The sequence below is a fragment of the Alligator mississippiensis genome, chromosome 5 (genome assembly GCF_030867095.1).
Source record: "Alligator mississippiensis isolate rAllMis1 chromosome 5, rAllMis1, whole genome shotgun sequence".
NCBI classification, from domain to species: Eukaryota; Metazoa; Chordata; order Crocodylia; family Alligatoridae; genus Alligator; species Alligator mississippiensis.
In genome coordinates, this window is record NC_081828.1 from 29,969,421 (window position 1) to 29,990,748 (window position 21,328).

The following is a 21,328-nucleotide window of genomic DNA, read 5'->3' on the forward strand; positions in this document are numbered from 1 at the left end:
AAAACCTTTCTTTCCCGTCAGTGTTTTCTTGGTTGGTAATTCCTTTTTGTTCCATTTCTTGCCACCAGCATCAATGGATAAAGGGGTGTGCTTGGCCAGATGTCAATCAGGATCTCTGACATAAACAAAAATAGCTAAAAAAGACAATCCTGCATCTTCCTTTGGTTTAACCATTAGCTTCATTTTTCTTTTCATAGGCTGACAAAAAATTACTGCCTTCAAGTGAATTCCATAATGTCACCATATATCTAATATCTATGAGACCTTTTGTTTTAGCGTTACTGGGCTTAACCACAAAAGACACTTGACATTGACAAAGAATCTGTCAAATATACAATGATCAGAGCACTGAAATCTCTCATGACAGAAGGGCAATAACACCCCCACCCCACCCCCAAAGCAGTAGCATACTGTCTGAGGAAAATACGTTGCAGCATATATAGCAGCTGGACCATTACATATTGGGCCATAAACTGTGCTGTATCTTGCTTAAATTGTCATAGCAGATTAGAATAATTAAAACAGCCGAAAGAGTAGAAAAGAGTATCTGATGGATGGAGATGTTACATTGTTAGTATCTGGAGATTAACCCCAAGTCAGAATTGAAGCACAAGGACAGCTCAGATTTACTGAAGTCTGGATATGCAAAAATAAAAAACAAAACAAACAAGCCTGAGAGTACACCTCTTAAAGTGTGAGACATGAAGTCATAGTTACTATGTTTTTTTCCATAATAAAGCAGAAATAATTTCAGAAAGATGTATTGCTTGGTCAGTGATTACTGGCCCCTGAAATGGCTACATTGTGTATAATATCTGTATTCTTTTTCAAAACCCTCCTTAAAACTCTTGCTTTGATTCCTCCAAGAGACCTTGGCAATGGTTACACCGCTGATCAGCTGTTAACATAGCCTATGGTGCCAACCAGCATTGTCGCATGGACTCCTGCATCTGTCTGCATCCAGCCGTTGCCTTGTGTTTTGCACTAAGATTGTAAGATCTCTGGGGCAATGGCCATCTATCTATTCTGTGTTTGTACCATGCTTAGGATATCAAGGCTTTCATCTACGTCTAGGCCTCATACGCATCACAGTACTAGTAACAGAAAATATTACTGCATATAACAATAACAAAGCTGGATTGGCCAGCTACTTGGGAGACTCTGCAGTCAATATAAATAGTCTTACATTAAAGCTCCTTTTAGCCCCAAACAGGGCTGGGGGAAGGACACACAATTTTTGTGGTATGACACAATTAGAACAGCCCTTAAGCCAGTCTAAATTACATTAGTGACCAAACAGGCTCCCATCTGTCCCCCGGACTGAGGAAGAAGAAAGGTAGTTTCCTTCATTTGAACCACACATTAGACTGGTGCAGCTGCAAATCTGTTCCTTCACTCATTGCCAAAGAATGTTTAAAGAACAGCTCCACTTTAAAAACTAAATCTACCAGTCTAGGCTCCATGTTTGCTTCCCAGTGACTGTTTAGCAAAAGTGCTCAGTTTACAATTTTAATTAGTCAATTCTGAAAACTCAAGTTGGGTTCTGTTCCATGCATCAAAATGGATTCTTTCCTTTGCAGATATTATTTCACATCACAAAGGCTCTTCAGGATGGCTTCAGTTAGTGCCAGCAGTTCCATGGCTTGTATAAAGCTACTGCATCCATCTTGCTATACTGACTCTTGGGTGTTAACAGAAGTAAAGTGTGGTAAAATCTTTTTTAAAGTATTGTAGTCAATACAATGTCCAGATCTGTGGACTAATACAATTTCTTTTCTCAGACGGACTGAACTCCAAGAACATGAATTTAAACTCATTTTGAAGCTGCTTAAAGGGAAAGAGATGTTAAATCTGAGCCTAACTGGAATTTTTGGATTCCAGCAACATACTTATTTCCCCCAAAATCAAATTTCATTATTGACTTTCCCATGTTGGGCTTCCCCTCTACTCTCTGATGGTGATGATATCCAACAATGTGTGCATGATGTTAGTCAAATGTATCTTAACCAGATTTATCACTGGCTGTTGGAATCTTTGAGTGAATGCCCTTAAATTACTTCACAGACAGATTTCAGCGTTGTGCCAGGAAACGAATGGAGTCAAATGACAAGCTTGTTACTAAAAGCCAAATCCTGGTCCCATTAAAGTCAGTGGGAGCTATGACATTGATTTCAGTAGGACCAACTTCCTACTTCATTGCATAGCAATAAAGAAAAGCACTGACAGCAGTAGATAAGCTAACTAAGGAATCTACTAATATGGTGGTCTGACACTTTAAAAACAGACTCTTTAAGAGAAGGGGAAGTTTGTGCTGAGTTCTCTTAGCTTTATTTAGGGAGCCTGACTTGCTAGCAAGGAAATGTATTTCAAGAAGAGAGGTAGAAATCAAATCTTTAGTGCAGTCTGTGTTATTAAATATCTATGGACACTAGTAGTCTCTTGTTAATGAAATGTTGTCATATGTAAGTTTGGCAGAATTTTAAATGGTGATTCTTAAATATTTTACCGTATCTGCTGTATTTATAGGTTCATTTGAGTGATCATGTAATACTTGAATAAGTTATAAATTTCAGATCTCAATATCAGAGTAATTTCCAGATCAGATCTCCTAAAAGATGATTCAATGCCACGGACAATTGCATAGTATATTAAACTGGATAGTCCCATTTGTGTAAAAAATAATAGTCCAAATCATGAGACAGCACCAGCTATTACATTATGATCTTCAAATGTCATTGGGAGCTTAATGCATCCAGTACTGGTTCTAGTAAGAACTTACAGACAGAAATCTTGAGTGGTTCCATTCTTTCCTCTCTCAGAGATCCCAGAGGGCAATGATGTGGGGTTGTATTGTTTGACCTTTCTCTGTCAAGCTTGTTCACAGCGTGAGGATGGGGCTGCTGCTTCTTCCCCAGTTGCTTCTGGACTGCCATATTATATCAGATGTTAAAGAAGAAATTAGTTCATCTTGTTTAGTGAGACAATGCTGTGGGCCTTGTCACAGCTGTCAGGCTTTTGTGACTACCTAATGGCAATATTGCAAGCAATGCATTCTGCAGGGACTACCCTTGTAAACTACTCTACTTCAGCCTTGAGGAGCATAGTTACTGACTTGCGGAGTGGTGTCAGCCATGAGAAACATGCCATCTGATGTCATGTGACATCTGTTTTCCAGAGGCTGCTTTAGAGTCCTGTGCCTTTTCAGGTCCATTCCAATAGAAGTAATTTGTGTATTTTTATTAAGTAAGTAATTTTGATCTGTAAAGCCCTATCTAGTTTTAGTCGTGAGCATTATCCCAGCCATAAGATCCACCGTTCTGTCTTCAGTCACAAGCCCAATGTTGGTTGGTAGCAGGGTAGCCTCAGAAGGTTGGGGCTAATTTGTTCCCCTCACTGAAAGCAGTCTGTAGACTTTCGGACACAATTTTAGGAGTCATTTGTTCACTCAGGACTTTTCCGAAGCAAAATGGTACAGTAACACAAGGGAGCCCCGCGATTGCAGCCTTTTAACCTTGATATTTTCAAGTAAGTGTACTGTAATGAGTCAACCAAGTCCATGAAAAGCTATCTTCTACAGCAAGAGTCTACTCCTCACTTTGCTTTAAGCCCTGGGTAATGGGCTTAACAGGTGTTCTTTCACAAATGAAATACTCCTGCTAACACATGGACTAAGACTGAAGAACACCACTGGACTAAGATGGAAGAGGTTTTCATGATTCTTGCATTGTTTCTATGCAGTATGGCTTCAGCTAGTGCATGAACGGTGCACGCCCCCAGAGGCTGGGTGGGACACGGCGACCTCCTGCAGTCGGCGGCAGCGGTGTTGATGGTGGGGCTGTGGTGGCAGCGAGTGGGCAGCTCCTGCAGGCAGCACTGGAAGTATTGGGTGTGGGCCAAGTGGGGAACTCCCACAGGCAGCCATGGCGGTGGTGGCGGGGGAGGGTGTGGTGAGTGCCGACTAGTGGTTGGTGACCACCCGCAGACACCGCCAGCAGCATTGGCAGCAGCCAGCAGCCATTGGTGACCACCCACAGACACCACCAGCAGTGGGGAGGTGGCAAGTGGTGACTGCTCATGGGTGCTGCTAACAGTGTCAGTGGCGACCAATTGCATGGAGTGCACTGCTAATCTCAGGGGGTGCACGTGCAGCAGTGTGCACCCTCTACACATCGCCAATGAGTTAGTGGTTCTAGTCAGCTGTAGATGCTTGGGCCGTGCCCTGACACATCCATGCACTGCTGTGGATAGAACTTGGCTTTGGCTGTATTACAGAAGAATTACTACAGACGTCATCATGGAGCCCCTAGCAAAAACTGTTCCAAAACTCATGGTGCTCTGGAGAGGTCCCTGAGGACTGGAAGAGGGCCAATGTTATGCCCATCTTCAAGAAGGGGAGGAAGGAGGACCTGAGTAACTATAGGCCAATTAGCCTAACTTCTATCCCTGGGGAAATCCTGGAAAAATTAATTAAGGATTCTATGTGTGATAGAGTTGCAGAAGGTAGGATTCTGAATGACAGCCAGCATGGCTTCATTGCTGGCAGGTCTTGTCTCACCAATCTCATCTCCTTTTATGATCAGGTGACTCACCACCTGGATAAGGGAGAAGTGGTGGATATTGTATACCTTGACTTCCAAAAAGCCTTTGATCTGGTATGCCACAATGTTCTCATGAGAAAATTGGAAGATAGTGGGCTTAACTGCAAGATGGTTAGGTGGGTATGAAGCTGTCTGCGGGGTAGGACCCAGAGAGTCCTAATGAATGGATCTGTGCTGTCTTGGCAAGAAATGGGCAGCGGTGTCCTGCAGGGGTTGGTGCTTGGACCCATACTTTTCAACATCTCCATCAATGATTTGGATGAAGGGGGCGAAGAGCTCACTGACCAAGTTCATAGATGACACCAAGTTATGGGGAAGCGTAGTTATGCTTGAAGATAGGCTACAGATACAGGCGGGTCTAGACAGGCTAGCAAGTTAGGCGAGTCAACCTGATAAAGTTCAACATTGAGAAATGTAAAGTGCTCCACCTGGGGATGAACAATCCCCTGCACACCTACAGGCTTGGCAACAACAACTTGGCCAGCACTACGAATGAAAGGGACCCGGGGGTAATAATAGACCACAGCATGAATATGAACTGGCAGTGCGACTCTGCTGCCAGGAGGGCAAATAATACTTTGGCATGCATCAATCGATGCATCTCCAGCAAGACCAAGGAGGTGATTCTTCCACTCTACTCAGCACTAGTGAGTCCTCAACTGGAGTACTGCATCCAGTCCTGGGCACTGCACTTTAACAAGGACATGGTACAGCTTGAAAGAGTCCAGAGAAGGGCCACCCATATGATTAGAGGCTTGCATGGCAACCCTTATGAGGAAAGGCTGAGGAACCTGGAACTCTTCAGCCTGAAAAAGAAGCTAAGAGGGGACTTGGTAGCAGTTTACCACTACATCAGGGGAATATATTAGGGGCTCGGTGAATAACTTCACCAGGGCACCCCCAGGGAGAACCAGGAGTAATGGCCACAACCTCTTGGAAGGCTGTTTCCCTGCTTAACATTAGGAAAAACTTCTTCACAGTCAGGTTGTCCAGACTGGAATAAGCTCCCTCCAGAGGTGGTGCAATCACCTACCCTGGAAATCTTCAAGAGGAGCCTGGATAGTCACCTTGCTGGGGTCACCTGAACCCACTTGTCTTTCTTGCCTGGTGCAGGGAGGCTGGACCCAATGATCTTCTGAGGTCCCTTCCAACCTTACGGTCTATGAATCTATGTTATCTATGTCCTGTGCAGGGAGTGCCCTGCTGTTTCTGTTCCAAAGATGTTGGGCCATATGCATCTATTAAAGCAGTGAAGATTTGCACAATTGCAATTAACCATCACTGGTAGAGAGCAGGTGAGCTATTGGGCATGTACATAGTCTAAAAGACCAACTGGATTTTGCAGTGATGATGGATAGCTATTTAAATGCAACCCCCATGTATTTTCTTGTCTGTTTCAGAGCTTCTAGGCCAGAGCATGAAAGGACAGATCCTAGAGTTGAACCCACCTTCTACGTACTCAGCATTAGTCTACATGCCCAGCATCTCTAGGATTTCAAACAGGATTCTAAAACGTGTCTCATCCCTCAAACATCGTACATTGCAGGGAAGTGCTTACACATAATTTTGTAATTGAAATGGCATGTTTACTGTTCTATTTCATGCTTGATTGTGTTTTTAAACACCTTTACTCACGCTGTTAGAAGTGGGATTATAATTAAAATGTTCTGTTGAACACCTTGTTCGGTTCAGTGAAAGGCACAATAGAAATATAAGTACTTGTTCTTGTTGACTATATGGTGACAGAACAATAAACCCCAGCATATCTCATAAGGCCTCTCCTTGTGTCTCCTCAGCCAAGCCATCCATCTAAAGAAAAGAGGTAGAACAAAACCTGCCAGAAAAGAGGTAGACAAAACCTGCCAGGGGAGAGGGAGGACTGTAAAGACCTTTCCCTGTGAGGAGAAGATGGTACCTAAGATAACATCCCTGGCTACAAAGACACCTCTGCAGTGTAATTTGTAAATACAGCAAAGGAAGTTTTTAAGCAGTAATAGGTATAACATGTTAGGTGTATAACACCTTTTATCAAAGAATTTCAAAGATCTCTATGAGAACAGAGCTGCTACCCCTGCTATTCTGCACTCCTCTATTAAGCCAATGTTTATGTAGCAATCAGGCTTGACTTAGTTTTCTTCACTGTTCTCTGTGCTGTTAGTAATTGCTAGCAATTAGATATGTTGGTGGTTCCTGGGTGAAAGCTTTCAGTTGTAGGTAGCAGGGCACCAGGCTAGGTACCAATCTCAGCTTTGTTTTTGTTTTTTTTCACTTAGTTGGCAAGTTATTTAAATTCTATGGGTCAATTTCCTCACCTGAAAAACTGGAGATAATCATGTGGAGGTTTGCAGAATGCTCTGAAAAATGTATGGCAGTACATACAGAAAGTTCTGGATATTATACTATATATGAGCTTTGTGACTCAGTGTTCCCTCCATCAGTGGGCATCTCCAATAGGCAATCAATGTGCCTTACAGGAAAAGAAGACACGGTACTGATAAGAGAGGCATGTGCACAAACTAAGATATGAAGAGGATATTCTTGAAGGGCGCAATTCTGCAGTTTCCCATTGACTTTGATTTCAATAGGAATAGTACATACAGAGGACTTTCATGATTTGGTCCTTAAGGGGAATAATACCAAAAAAGGAAGGAGAAATAGGAAGCAACAGACAAGGAGTGGGTAAAAGATGGAGGAATAGAAGTGGTTCCTACTTTTAAACCAAGACCCAGCCAGGTAGAGAGAGGCTATTTACACATTAAGATCTTTAATAAATAAATAGTGGGAGAGAGGTAGTCACAGATGGAATGAGACAACATGAAAAGAGAAGGCAGAGAAGAACAGTTACTCTCTTAAGGCAGCCAGATGTCAAGAGGCAAAAAGTAAAGGTGCCCAGTTTTACCTGGTGATATTTCAACAAAACTTAGTGAGTTCCTTTGAACATTTCATTATATGTACAGGTGCAATTCTCCAGATACAGGCACACATGCACGCACTGCATTTATGTCAATGTGCAATCATTTAAATATGTGCAGGTGTGACACTGGGAATATGCACATGCTTCTGCGTGAACTGCATCTGGCGTTCCACACCTTTATTTATTGTACAGATCACACAGGGAACTGTGTGCAGTCTATGGAGGTTCTCTTTCCCCAGCTCTCCTGCTAAAATTAAAAGTAACTCCAGTGGAAATTCAGTGCCAATAACTATAACTAGGAAAAGAATATACACAAATGGCAAGGGGGTTTGGAACAGCAATCATAATGTGAATATTTTTACACACATATAACATATGGGTGAAATTCATTAATATCCAGAGCACCAGCACAGGTCCATGTACCACTGAAACCATCAATGTTAAGTCTAATTAGGTCTTAACATGGTGCATAGAATTTGAAAGAGCCTTCTGCCTAGGAGCAAATGTAATGCCTATAATGTAAACGTAATAAACATAATCTATAATGTTGTCAGACACTGCATACATGTATATGTAGAGACAAATAACAGTTGCAGAATATGTCATAACTTTTGAATTTTCTGACTTGTGTGCATGGAAAAATCTCAGTCATAGCATAGCAATCATGCAGCTGGTTGCATTAAATATTAACCTGATGGCAAGGCATTTAACTATATGGTTACACATGTCCTCCTTCCAATGTCAAAAATGTAAAACAGTTACAGGATATAAATTGGGACAAAACTTCGCGTGTAATAGCTGACTACAGTCATGATTGTGAAAGTTTTCTGCTTTCATAAGGCCTATAGCATCAGCTCCTTTCCAAAAAAAGAGAGAGAGTTTCTTTCTGGGTGCTGCGGGTCCCTTTGATAGCCTGATTATGAAGGTATTGAAACCATTTCCCCAACAGGCATGGATGGGAGTTGTTTTTAAGAGACTGTACTGCTTTCTTTGTGAAAGGTTTCTGAGGGTATTTTAAAAAATTGCCTCTCTGCCTCATACAAAGTTTTGTGGGAGACTTTTGTGTTTTTGACTCAGTTCAATGCATCTCTAAGGTTTTTGGAAGGGTGTTTTCAATATACTAGTAACATGTGGTTTACAGCTCCATCATACCAGATTGCTGGAGAAAGAATGAGCTTACTTGAGATGGATATATAAAGATATATGGACTGAGGCCTAGCTGTTTGAGCTACAGTTTCAAGGCCATGTTGATAAGATAAGGGAGAATGTGAGTGGAGCTTGTTAGGATATTGAAAAAATGAAATAATAGTAGCTATTGTTTCTGATTTTCATTGAGATACCATCACCTGGGACTGAAGGACTTGATCTGCTCTCTAAAGATGAATTATTAAACTTAGATGTATTATTACACTCTGGCCAGGTCACAGATAACCCCCATAGCACCTGTGCTCCAAAGCCTTTTGTTTCATCTGTTGAGGAGTGTGGTGATATCTCTTGGATATGGCTTTGCTATAATTATCCAGGCTTTTGTCACATTGGCCACATCTACACAAGATATTTACTGTACAGTATACTAATTGGCTGTACAGTAAACATCTCGGTGTCTACACACACACCCCTATTAGGGTGAAGTAAATTACTTTACTCCATAGGACATCCTGCTGCAGAGTAAAAAACTCCACAGTAGTGAATGACATGTATAGACGCTGGAAGGACTGGGCATGCAGATGTGTGCCCAACAGCAATAAGCTCTGGAACTTATTGCTGCACATTAATAGGCATGTGTAGACATGCCCATTGAAACTAAACTACTGCAATGTACCCTTCTTCGGGCCACAGCCAGAGGCAATCAGGACTCTGAACTGAGTGCAGAATATGACTGCTAACTTATTAAGCAGTTGACTATGGAGACAGCCCATTAGTCCATAGCTCCACGATTAGCACTAGCATTCAGGGGGAGTTTAGGTTGTTAGAATTAGCCTATATAGTCCTAGTGGCTTGGGACTTGGATCCCTAAGAGACCACCATCACAGCTACAATCAGATGGAGGCCATCTGCTGTACATGAGAATGGTTTGCTAAGAGAGCTTCTTGTCTGAGTCAGAAAACCTGCAGGCATATTTCAAAGTCAGTAGGAGTTTTGCTATCAACTCCTGTGGGGTGAAGATCTCATCTAAGACATATAGTCAGTTGTGAGTTGAGGTTTGGTAGTGAGGGGTGAGGGAATGAGATTAATGTTATGTTTGGTGGGGGTCAGTTGTTTTCAGCTTGTATGATCTTGGTTGGTCAGGTCCATCATATTATATTTTATATAGTTTGAATTTTATTTGTATTTTATCTCTTGTTCAGCTTCTAGAGTTACGGCTACGTGACTTGCAAACTGAAAAAAAAAGAAATAAAAATCAAAACACATTTGCATACCTTAATTTACAGCAGAAAAAATATTGAACAACTTGCTGAAAACTAGAAGAGCCATTCCAAAATCAGGTCATGATTATCCATTTTACACATCAAAAGAGCTGGTATTTCCCTATTTCCATTGTATGGGATTCTTACATGCATTTCACTACTGAGAGGTAGATATTCTGTCATTTCCTGCATTTTTAGTACTGCGGGGTTAAGAATCAAACACATCAATATCATAGTTTTCTGCATAGGCAGATCTAGAATTTCCTAGAGGAGGGTGTGGGACACTATCCCCTCAGACCACAGCAGGATGGAGGCAAGCCAAACGGCTTTAGCCCCTGGGCCAACAGGGGACACCAAGGTGACCCACCTGCCGCTGCTGTCCTCGGCTGACCTGTATGTGGGGGGAACCCCAAATCTGATTCTGCCCTGCTCCATCTGGGGCTGTGGGAAGTGGCTGTGGCATGCCAGGATCAGCGAAGGAAGGTGATGGAAGCATGCAGGTTCCTCCTTCCAGCACCTGCCCGCTCCTTGCCTGCTTCCCCTCCCCTGCCCAGTGTTCCCTGCTGGGCAGGGGAGCAGGTGCTGGAAGGAGGAAACTGTGAAGGGCTGCCACTGTTCCTGGCTGAACTTGGCTCCCTGCACAGCTGCTCCCTGAGGCTCACAGCTGGAGCAGGGCAGTACCAAGGACTTCCTCGCTGTGCCTGCATCAGTCAGGGACTGTGGTGGGAGAGGAGGCTGGGTTCTTCCTACCAATGCCTGCTCCCAGCAGCAGGGACCACAGCGGGGGGCATGTGGGATCGGTGTGCAAGGCAGGGAGCAGGTGCAGGAAGAGGAAACCCACTTATTGCTACCACTGTCCCCAGTCAACACTGGCACCCTGCACAGTTGCTCCCTCCAGTCCATGGCTCTGGGGTTCCCTGCACCCAGGTCACCTAGGGACAGCAGCAGTAGTGGCAGACGGGGGTGCGATTGCATTGCTACATTTCCTCTGGATCTACCCCTGGCTTTCTGCCATTCTTTTGGCTTAGCTGTGGCTGGTCTTACCTTTTTTAAGTGATTAGAAGAATTAAGGTGTAGTTCTGCTGTGAAGAAACTTGCTAAAACTACCACTGCAGAACTCCATGTTTGGTCTTTCTCAGCTAGTCCTTATTGAATTTGTTCAGTGTTTGCAGTAAAAAATGCACTCCTAACTGCAAGAGTCAACCATATGCTTCCAGTTCTGTATTAGTGGTGGAAAAAATGAAAGAAACATGAGGCTGACTACAAGGTTTCTTGCTTTCTGTTTAGGATCTCTGTGTATCTGCAAACTAGCTGGAAATTACTCTGCAGGCTGAACCAAGAATGATCCAGAATCCAAATACAAGCATTATCCTTCTGTGGACTTTTTCACTCCACAGCAGTGCACAAGTAGATGCTGTCCTGGCTGGCTGGGGCACAAGGGTGCTTCAGTGCAAGGGCTGCTTGCTGGCTAGCCCTACACTAAAGCACCCTTGTGTTCCAGCCAGCCCCTCCACAGCACATTGAGCCAGGCTGGCAGGCCGAGCCCCCAGATCCCTGGCCAGACAGGGCTGCTCCGACCCTATTTAACATGTTGTGGTCCTGGGCTTAGGTAAAGACATGGCACCCAGTAGCAATAAACTCTGGAGCAATAAGTACCAGAGTTTATTCATGTGCATTAATTGCATGTGTAGACACACCCTTCCTGTCTCTACTACTTGTAAGCAAAGACAAGCAGTCTGCAGATGGAAAGGCTCTGCTTTGCAAGGAGCAAAATAACCTAGGATACATCTTAGTTCTATGCACAAGAAACAAAAAATGTAAGTGGTCACCTTTGGTGCAGGCTATGGGATATAATACAGATAAAGTAATATATCTCAACATAAGTTGAGATCAAAGTATCAACTTATGTATATCTTGAATATGGAACCAATAGGGGATCAAAGGGGTGGGATCTGGGCTGAAGGAGTCAGCCATAGAGCAGCACAAGGACCAAGAAGTTCTGCTAGAAGGACCGTCTTCCAGTGGCATTGTTAGTTTTGTTGGATTAAGACCGCAGGCCCCCTTGCGTTAGAAGATGGCTAGAATTTGTTGCAGGATCTGCACACTGCAGATCCTGATATTCCAAAGCCTCAATTGTAAAGTTGCGGAGGGGGAGGAGGTTGTAGGACAATCTCCTGATTCCAAATTTAAGGAATTTACATGTCCTTCAGATGGTTTAGACACCTTTTCACAGAGAATGAGAAGGGTAAATTCACTCAGAGAAGAGCCCTAAGGAATTGTATGTATATATGTATTATATATGTATCATTAAAGGTTGTACTAGAACATAAGAGTGGTAAGAAGTGCTAATCTTGGAGACAACCCTGGAAATGTTATCTTTAAATGATTTTTGCTGATATTTCCAATGATAGATTATAACTAAAACCTGCCGTGCTTTTTAGTTACATACATAGTTTTCATTTTTTTTCCTTTTAGAGATTTTCCTCAGAAATATAATTATGTATATGTATCCATCTATCTACCTGTGTTTCTAATATATCTCAAAGTCCTGAAGAGACTTATCAGTATTCTGTACCCCAGCAAAGAAGTAATCTGAGGTACAAAAGATGGAAAAGAAATATTTCACTTACCATGAGCACAGTGCTTGCTTTTTTTGTTGTTGTTGCAGGCCTATTACATCGATTCTGCAGACACAACCTAAGATGGGAAAGCCCTCGCTAGAAGCATGGGCTGCGGGTCCCCTTGAGCCTTCAGGGATGCCAGTGTTCAATGTTTTCAGAGGGTGTTTTTGTCAGCACCTGGGAAATCATGTTATCTTCAGCAGTGTTGCACACTTCTTAGTGAAGGTAGAGCTTAGCCCTAGAATTAGCATGTTGTCCCATCTTTGGGAAGTCCTAGTAGAGAACACAACATTCAGGCAGGCCTCTCTGGAGATTTCACAGCACTCTTCCCTCAAAGTCTACTACCTTACAGAAAAAACAGCAGATTCAGCTCACAAATCCACATTGCCTGGGACTGGGAGAAAATTGCAGGGAGGGATGAGTGTCTCTGTCCTTATATGTTCATCCACCAGATTTTTGTTCCTACTGCTAGGGGAGGAGATTAGTTGAATTTTAATACGTTTTAATTGGACATGAGCCAGGAAGGAATCCACACAGCTATATGGATACTGAAGTGTTAATAGAACTAAAAAGGAGCAAGAGCTTGGTTTTGTTACACAAAGCAGTAGATTTGACTCTGAATAGGAAGGTACATGGAGAAGGCTTGTTGTGCAAAACGGTGCCATTTTTCACATAATTACTGTCTGTAATATTATTTTCTTTGATTCTCTGTCTTGAATTACACTAGATATCAATGAAGTAACCAGCTGGGACAAATGTGCGAGACCAATTCATTCTCTCTCTGCTATCGGAAAAGGAGTTTATTAGTAATCTTTGTATTTTTTTAAATGTACATAGATCTAGACATCTGTTGAGCAATGTTAATGACACATGCTGCCAAGAGAGAATGTGCAATAAACAGAGACTAAACCAGGCACTTTCTACATAAGCAAACATAATGCCTTTTTATAGGTGCCTTTCTATATTCCTTTTTCTCTCACTGTGTATCTTATTCATGTTTGTGTGCTCCAGACTTGGACAGATCTTCCATTGGCTTCAGTGGATGATTTGTCTGAGTAACCAATGCTAAACAAAACCCATATAATATAAGCAGGGCCCACACTGTCTGACCTGATAGCCTATGTGACCTCTGATTTCTGCTGCGACTGAAAACTAAAAAGCTAGTTGAACATAATATCCAGCAGATGGCGCCATTTATCATTTATTGACACTTAATAGCTGTGTAAAAAGCTTGTGAAATAGATTTTTTTTCCCCTCTTTAATTTAGAAAGTATTATAACTAAAGTGTTTTCAACTTATTATTATGCATGAGTAAAAATTCCATGAATGTGTAACATTTTCTCCTGTATTTCCCTCTTTATAACATCATTTAAATTCCTTATTAATAATTTAAAAATGTTCTGGATTTTAATCACTTTTCTCATCACTAAAATATCTGATGGAGAGATCTTCTTTTTTCCTGAAGGTGAGATAGAGGGAAACCATCAGGGAGGAAAAAATAATAATGGAAAATCATGTATCTCAAAGGTAGGTGTAGTCAACCCCATCTTGTTAGTCAATTGAAGGGTCTTATTTAATTAATAAAATCATCTCAGGTTTGCAAAACTCAAGATTTGAATAGATTGCTATTAATAAAAAACAATTTTTGCATCCAAGTTTAATTATGGTGGTATTTGTTTGATAGCTTGTTACTGTAAATAAAAGAGATAAAAGCAGCCCTTCACTTGAGTAGCTCTAGAGCTGTGAAATATGTACCTAATTAAAACTATTGGTGTAAGAGGCTAATAAAGTACATGTGCCTACTAGATGTCTTATTCTAATGAATCTCGGCTAATTTGCTTTGAGTGATGAATTTTGGTGTTAGTAGGGGCTGAATAATTATGAAATTTATCACGAGATACAAAGACTCGTTAAGGATTACTCAGGTTCAGTTAGAAGAGTGCTTTCTTTGTGAGGAACACAGGCCTTGACCATCATGATTGTGGCAGTGCTAAAGTGCAGCTGCCTCACCATCCAAACATGACTGAATTCTCAAGGACATGGGAGGGAGGAAATCAGAGCTGGGGGGAAGTGTTTTATTATGAAACACCTGAATTTGCAGCCACGTGCCTTCAGTGTGGAGATGGCTCAGGTTTTCCCAAATGGCATAGTTGGTACAACACTGATCCCTGATAATCCACCTATCAGGATAGTTTTGGTACCTCAGGGTGATGGTATAGAATAAGAAAATACTACTCCTTAAAGGTCATATTTGAGCATTCCCTGTTTCAGGCAGGGCCAACCTTTCTGGCAGGTCCTCCCTTAAATTTATCCTGCACCCTCCTCGAGTGTCACTCCAAGCCCTTTCCCTTATCTGATCTGGTGCTCAGCTTTCTGCTCCCTGGCTGGTACTCCTTAACCATGCTGCTGCTCTGCTTTTTGCTTCTTGCCCTCTCTGCTACTGCGCTCCCTGTGCCCTCCCTGTTCTATCACATACCACATGCAGAGGCTCTCCAGGCCAGTTGTGGCATCTGTGCCACAGGTTGGCCACCCCTGCTTTGTTTCTTTTGTCAGTGTTTATAATTCTGAGTTTTCCGACACTCCTCTTGCCTATGTACAGTATACTTTTGGCTAAATATCAGTCTTGGTGGTATGTGTGAAATGCTTAATACATCAGCAAATAAAAGGCTATTATTTTATTAGCAAAACTAATATCTGTTTACATTGGCTTCCCTTTGTATTAATAAAACCCTATTAACATTTCTGTGCTTACTTGAGTATTGTCCTGTTCATTTGTAGTTGTGGACAGAAATAGAGGAGCTTACTGCTCTGAATCCAGGTCAGGTTGGTTACAGTGAAAATTATTATCACTGGATGGGCATTGTCTTGGAGTCTTGACACTTCACCTGTCCTTTAGGAAATGCTTGGTTTTTCAGGCTGAATGGCATTGACTAACATTGAGTAACTGTAAAAATAAAACAAATTTTAAGCTACTCCCTGCAAGGCTGGTGGTACGAGGCTTCAGGAGTGTACATGAAATGAACTGGATGACCCTATCCACTCAGCTATCCACCACCACAGCTGGTGTCACTCTTTGAAGACGAGGACTGAATATTAGAAGGCAGAGTAGATATGTGCCTTTATAGACTAACTAGATAAGATATATAGAGAAAGCATAAGCTTTCATGAACCAAAGTATTTAATGAAGTGAACTACCTGCCTTCACCTACCTTGCCTTCTGACTTCAGACTAACAGAGATAACTATCTCTGTCTGCTGAAGGACTGAATATGCCATAAAACCTCTCTTCAGGAACCTAGAAGCTGTCTCTTCAGGTTTACATAGAGCCAGAATATGGAAATAGCCCTCTTCCTGTCCATGCTGTAGTAACTTTATGCAAAAAAATGGAGATCTTCAGTCTCCAGAGCAGTCAGTTGTGTGTTGTTCACAAGTACTGAATTCACAAACTTAAAGTGAAGCCACCAGGCCTACGTCCACATGTAATTTCCTTTTATTTCTACTTGGTCTGGGTATTTTAAACATGGAGACTCTCTTCTGAGTGTGTGCAGGATGCTGGTATGCTCTTTATTGCTTGAGGACTAATTGTGAGTTTGGTGATGGTTTGAACAAGCCTCAATAGTAACTAAACAAAATCCTGAGCTCCTCAAGCAGCGAGAAGAGGGCCCCAGAGAAGTTGGTGTTCTTTGTTGTTGCTTTGCCACCCAGCGGGAAAAAACATTGCAGGCCCACTGTTTTTTTAGGATTTGAATAACCCCCATCAGCATCATGCAACAGCATTTACACCTGCTATTAACTAATGAAACATGGCAATGGTCTGCAGGAGGAGTGGAAATGTCAGTTATGTCCTGCTTTTTGTCTGAGGGCAATGCAAATGTACATGGCCCCAGCCTTTCATATCAGAAGTCCAATGGGCTGCATCCACTCCTCGTGCCTTGTGATATTTGAGTGCTTTTACTTACAGCCATTTCACTTAGGCTTCACTTTCTATTCCAAGGACTGATCATGTGTGTTAAAATTACTTACTGAAAATGCACAGTAATTGCAGCTGTATGAAAGCATTGGTTGTCAGTTTCCAGCATTTGCATGAATTTGGAATTTTTGTTACAGTGCTGTATTTGCAGTTTTCTTGCAGAAAGGAATTTCACAAACTCCAGCAGTGGGAGTTTTTTAAATGGTGAGATTTTGCTTCCTGGGAGAATAGATACCAGGACACTATTGTCTCTCAAACATAGTATCTTAAAATGTGCCATATCAAACCTCCCATTTTTGAGTGGGTCATCTCCAAATCTTTCTTGATATTATTGTTAGTGTGGACCCCTCTGAGTCAGACTTCATCTCAGGATATGGGACAGAGACCATGATGATAGGTTGATTTGAAGCACATAGGAGCAAGGGTCTTTTACCTATATTCCTATTGTTAGCCCACTGCACAGTATTTGAATTTGATGAACTCATCCCTTGTTCCATCTCAGAGATGTGGCAGGGTTAACAAGATCATGTTGAGATGGCTTCAGTTGTTTCTGTTAGATGGAAATGAGGGAGTCAACACAGACCCAAGCTTTCAGATACTTTATCTGTAGAAGTCCACAAAGATCTAGCCCAGGGAGCTGCAACTTTTTTTGGCAAAGCGCCAAAAACACCTGCGACCTCAACTTGTAAGATGTTGGTGTGCCAGGGATGGACAGCAGGGGAGCCATGAGGGGCCAGATCCTTGTTGCAGCTGCTCAGCCCTGGCCCTTTCCCCGCCATCTGCCACAAGGGACACATGCCAAGCTAAATGCTTTTGTGTACCAGGCTCTGGCACCCATGCCAGAGATTGCCTACCCTTGATCTAGCCTGTTAAATATCTACTTGAAGCTGCTAGGGAGACCGATCCTGCACTGACTAAAGTAGAAGGCAGGGTAAATATATTTATAGAGGGAGGCAGAGCAAGCATAAGCTTTTGTCAGCCATAAATATACAAAATCTATTCTCTATCATTCACCTTCATATCGCATACCAACAGCACTGTCTCTCTGCCATCCAAAAGTTTGGCTGAGATCAGCAGCTCAATCAATAGGAGTTAGTTAGTGATTCTGGTGAGGGGAGGGAATCACTGTTCAAAACCTACCACCTCTCTAACAGAAGCTCTATGGACAGCTCTGCCTTCAGATTGTTAAGGCAGTCTGCCACCTCTGTATTTACCTGGGCTCTGTGTTGCTTCTGGGCACCCAAACAGCTTCCATGAAATCCTTTCTGATCTACCTGGAGACTGTCAAATTTGGGCAGAGTGAGGGCGATTCATACATTTATGTCCCATTCCCTAACTTCATTACAGTATATAGGACTGGAACTGCCTGTAAGTTCATGCAGGGGTTTAAGAGCACATAAGCCCATCTATTCTACAGTGTGAGCTGTTGAACTTGCCTCACCCCAGCATGCTGTTCACTCACTGCACAAGCTTAGTCTTAAATAATGGGTCTAATTGGAAGTTTCAGGCCATATCTTCAGTGTCCTCCTGGGCTTACCCAGCTACCTCCTTCTGTATGACTGTGATTTCCCAGGACACCGCTGTTTCACTGGGACCACGGAACTGTGTTCAGGAAATGGAGTTTCCTCAGTAACTGGCCTCCAGCTGTGAGCTCACTCCTGGAAGAGATCAGAATGAACTTGGCACCTTTTGCATTAGATCTGTACCTGTTTGCTCACCTAGGCCTCCCTAAATTACACTTCCAAACACTCCTAATGCAATGAAGGAGAGAAAAAACTAGAGAGACATTCTTGTCTTTTAAATCTCTAAGGCACTTGGATATCACCCTGATGGGCACAGAATAAGATCCTAGTCAGGTAAGCAGGATTTGCAGTGGATGCAGAGAAATGCTGTCATTTCTATTGCTCTATAAATAGTGGAGCTATAAGCTATAACGATCATTCTATAAACATGTTTTCACAGGGAGAAAACTGCCTTGCAAAAATTTATGAGGCAGGGGTAGACGGGATGTCTTGTAGTTGGAGAATGGAACTGGCAGTCAGGAGATCAGGTCTCACTCTGCCACCGACTTGCTGTTTGATCTTGGGCAAGTCATTGTGTAATCTCTCTGTGTGTTGATTTCTCTATATAGAGGGGAGTCAAAAGAGACATTCACTGATATCTGGAAAATACACTAAGTGTTCTGGTGGAAACCTGGGAAGAGTGTTATTACAAGAATAAACCTTTTTTGATTTCTCCTTTTTTGATCTGATTTTTCTGCTGTAAGAATTTTTACCAGGCTGCTCAATAAGTGATCATGTTACTGCAGGTTTCTATGTTTTGGTTGCATCTTGAAAATGTGTGTCTGTGCAGTTTTCATGGTCTCATATCTTGGCACTTTATGTATGAAACTTGAGCTGTCAGCTTGAAGGAACATTTTTCTTTTCAGTTTTTTTTTTAATGACCAGAAAAAGTTTTAACCTGTTAAAACATTTTTGAGTTGTCAACACCATACAGTATTAAAATCTCATTATTCCACTGCATACCTTCATACTGATGGTATTTACCTTCTGATAGCATTTATAATAAGAAACCAAATGCCACTGAAATGAATGGGTTACTTGTACTATTGATTCCTGTGTGACTTTGTATAAGAAAAATATGCAAAAATACTGCACAATGGTGTACTGCCTTCCTTCGGCAATACAGGGTAACAATATAATCTAATTGCTCCTATGGCTTTTTGCATATTAGAACAACATTGTTCTGCATGCAGTTCTTGGAGATCAGTTTTATTGTATACAAAATGGCCCTTATCCTCTTTTGAGACCTACTAGCAAGGATTTGGAAACAGGAAGAGATCACCAAAGAGGAGTATACCTCCTCTGCTTGTGCTTGTAGGGAGGCAGTTAGACGGGTCAAAGCTACCATGGAGCTGAGGATGGCATCCCAAGTAAAGGATAACAAGAAATTGTTTTTTAGATATATAGGGAGTAAAAGGAAGGCCCAGGGAGGAATAGGACCCCTGCTAAATGGGCAGAAGCAATTGGTGACGGACAGAGGGGACAAGGCTGAACTCCTCAACGAGTTCTTTGCCTCAGTGTTCCTAAGCGAGGGGCACGACAAGTCTCTCACTGGGGTTGTAGAGAGGCAGCAGCAAGGCGCCAGACTTCCATGCGTAGACCCTGAGATGGTGCAGAGTCACTTGGAGGAACTGGATGCCTTTAAGTCGGCAGGCCCGGATGAGCTCCATCTGAGGGTGCTGAAGGCACTGGCCGACATCATTGCAGAGCCACTGGCGGGAATATTTGAACACTCGTGGCGCACGGGCCAAGTCCCAGAGGACTGGAAAAGGGCCAGTGTGGTCCCCATTTTCAAGGGGAGGAAGGAGGACCCAGGCAACTATAGGCCAGTCAGTCTCACCTCCATCCTTGGCAAAATCTTTGAAAAAATTTTCAAGGCTCACATTTGTGAGAGCCTGGCAGGACAAATTATGCTGAGGGGAAACCAGCACGGATTCGTGGCAGGCAGATCATGCCTGACCAATCTAGTCTCTTTTTATGACCAGGTTACGAAACGCCTGGACACAGGAGGAGGGGTGGATGTCGTATACTTAGACTTCAGGAAGGCCTTCGATACGGTATCCCACCCCATACTGGTGAACAAGTTAAGAGGCTGTGACTTGGATGACTGCACAGTCCGGTGGGTGGCGAATTGGCTAGAGGGTCGCACCCAGAGAGTCGTGGTGGATGGGTCAGTTTCAACCTGGAAGGGTGTGGGCAGTGGGGTCCCGCAGGGCTCGGTCCTTGGACCAAAACTCTTTAATGTCTTCATCAGCGACTTGGACGAGGGAGTGAAGTGTACTCTGTCCAAGTTTGTGGATGACACAAAGCTGAGGGGAGAAGTGGACACGCCAGAGGGCAGGGAACAGCTGCAAGCAGACCTGGACAGGTTGGACAAGTGGGCAAAAAACAACAGAATGCAGTTCAACAAGGAGAAATGCAAAGTGCTGCACCTAGGGAGGAAAAATGTCCAGCACACCTACAGCCTAGGGAATGACCTGCTGGGTGGCACGGAAGTGGAAAGGGATCTTGGAGTCCTAGTGGACTCCAAGATGAACATGTGTCAGCAGTGTGACAAAGCCATCAGAAAAGCTAATGGCACTTTATCGTGCATCAGCAGATGCATGACGAATAGATCCAAAGAGGTGATACTTCCCCTCTATCGGGTGCTGGTCAGACCGCAGTTGGAGTACTGCATGCAATTCTGGGCGCCGCACTTCAAGAGGGATGCGGATAACCTGGAGAGGGTCCAGAGAAGGGCCACTCGTATGGTTAAGGGCTTGCAGACCAAGCCCTACGAGGAGAGAATAGAGAACCTGGACCTTTTCAGCCTCCGCAAGAGAAGGTTGAGAGGCGACCTTGTGGCTGCCTATAAGTTCATCACGGGGGCACAGAAGGGAATTGGTGAGTATTTATTCACCAAGGTGCCCCCGGGGGTTACAAGAAATAATGGCCACAAGCTAGCAGAGAGCAGATTTAGACTGGACATTAGGAAGAACTTCTTCACAGTTCGAGTGGCCAAGGTCTGGAACGGGCTCCCAAGGGAGGTGGTGCTTTCCCCTACCCTGGGGGTCTTCAAGAGGAGGTTGGCTATGCATCTAGCTGGGGTCATCTAGACCCAGCACTCTTTCCTGCCTATGCAGAGGGTCGGACTCGATGATCTGTTGAGGTCCCTTCCAACCCTAACATCTATGAATCTATGCAAAGTTCTTTTTCTTTCACTGTGCCTTCCATGTATCTTCACTGACAGATCTCAATGCAGAATGAGGGCCTGTTA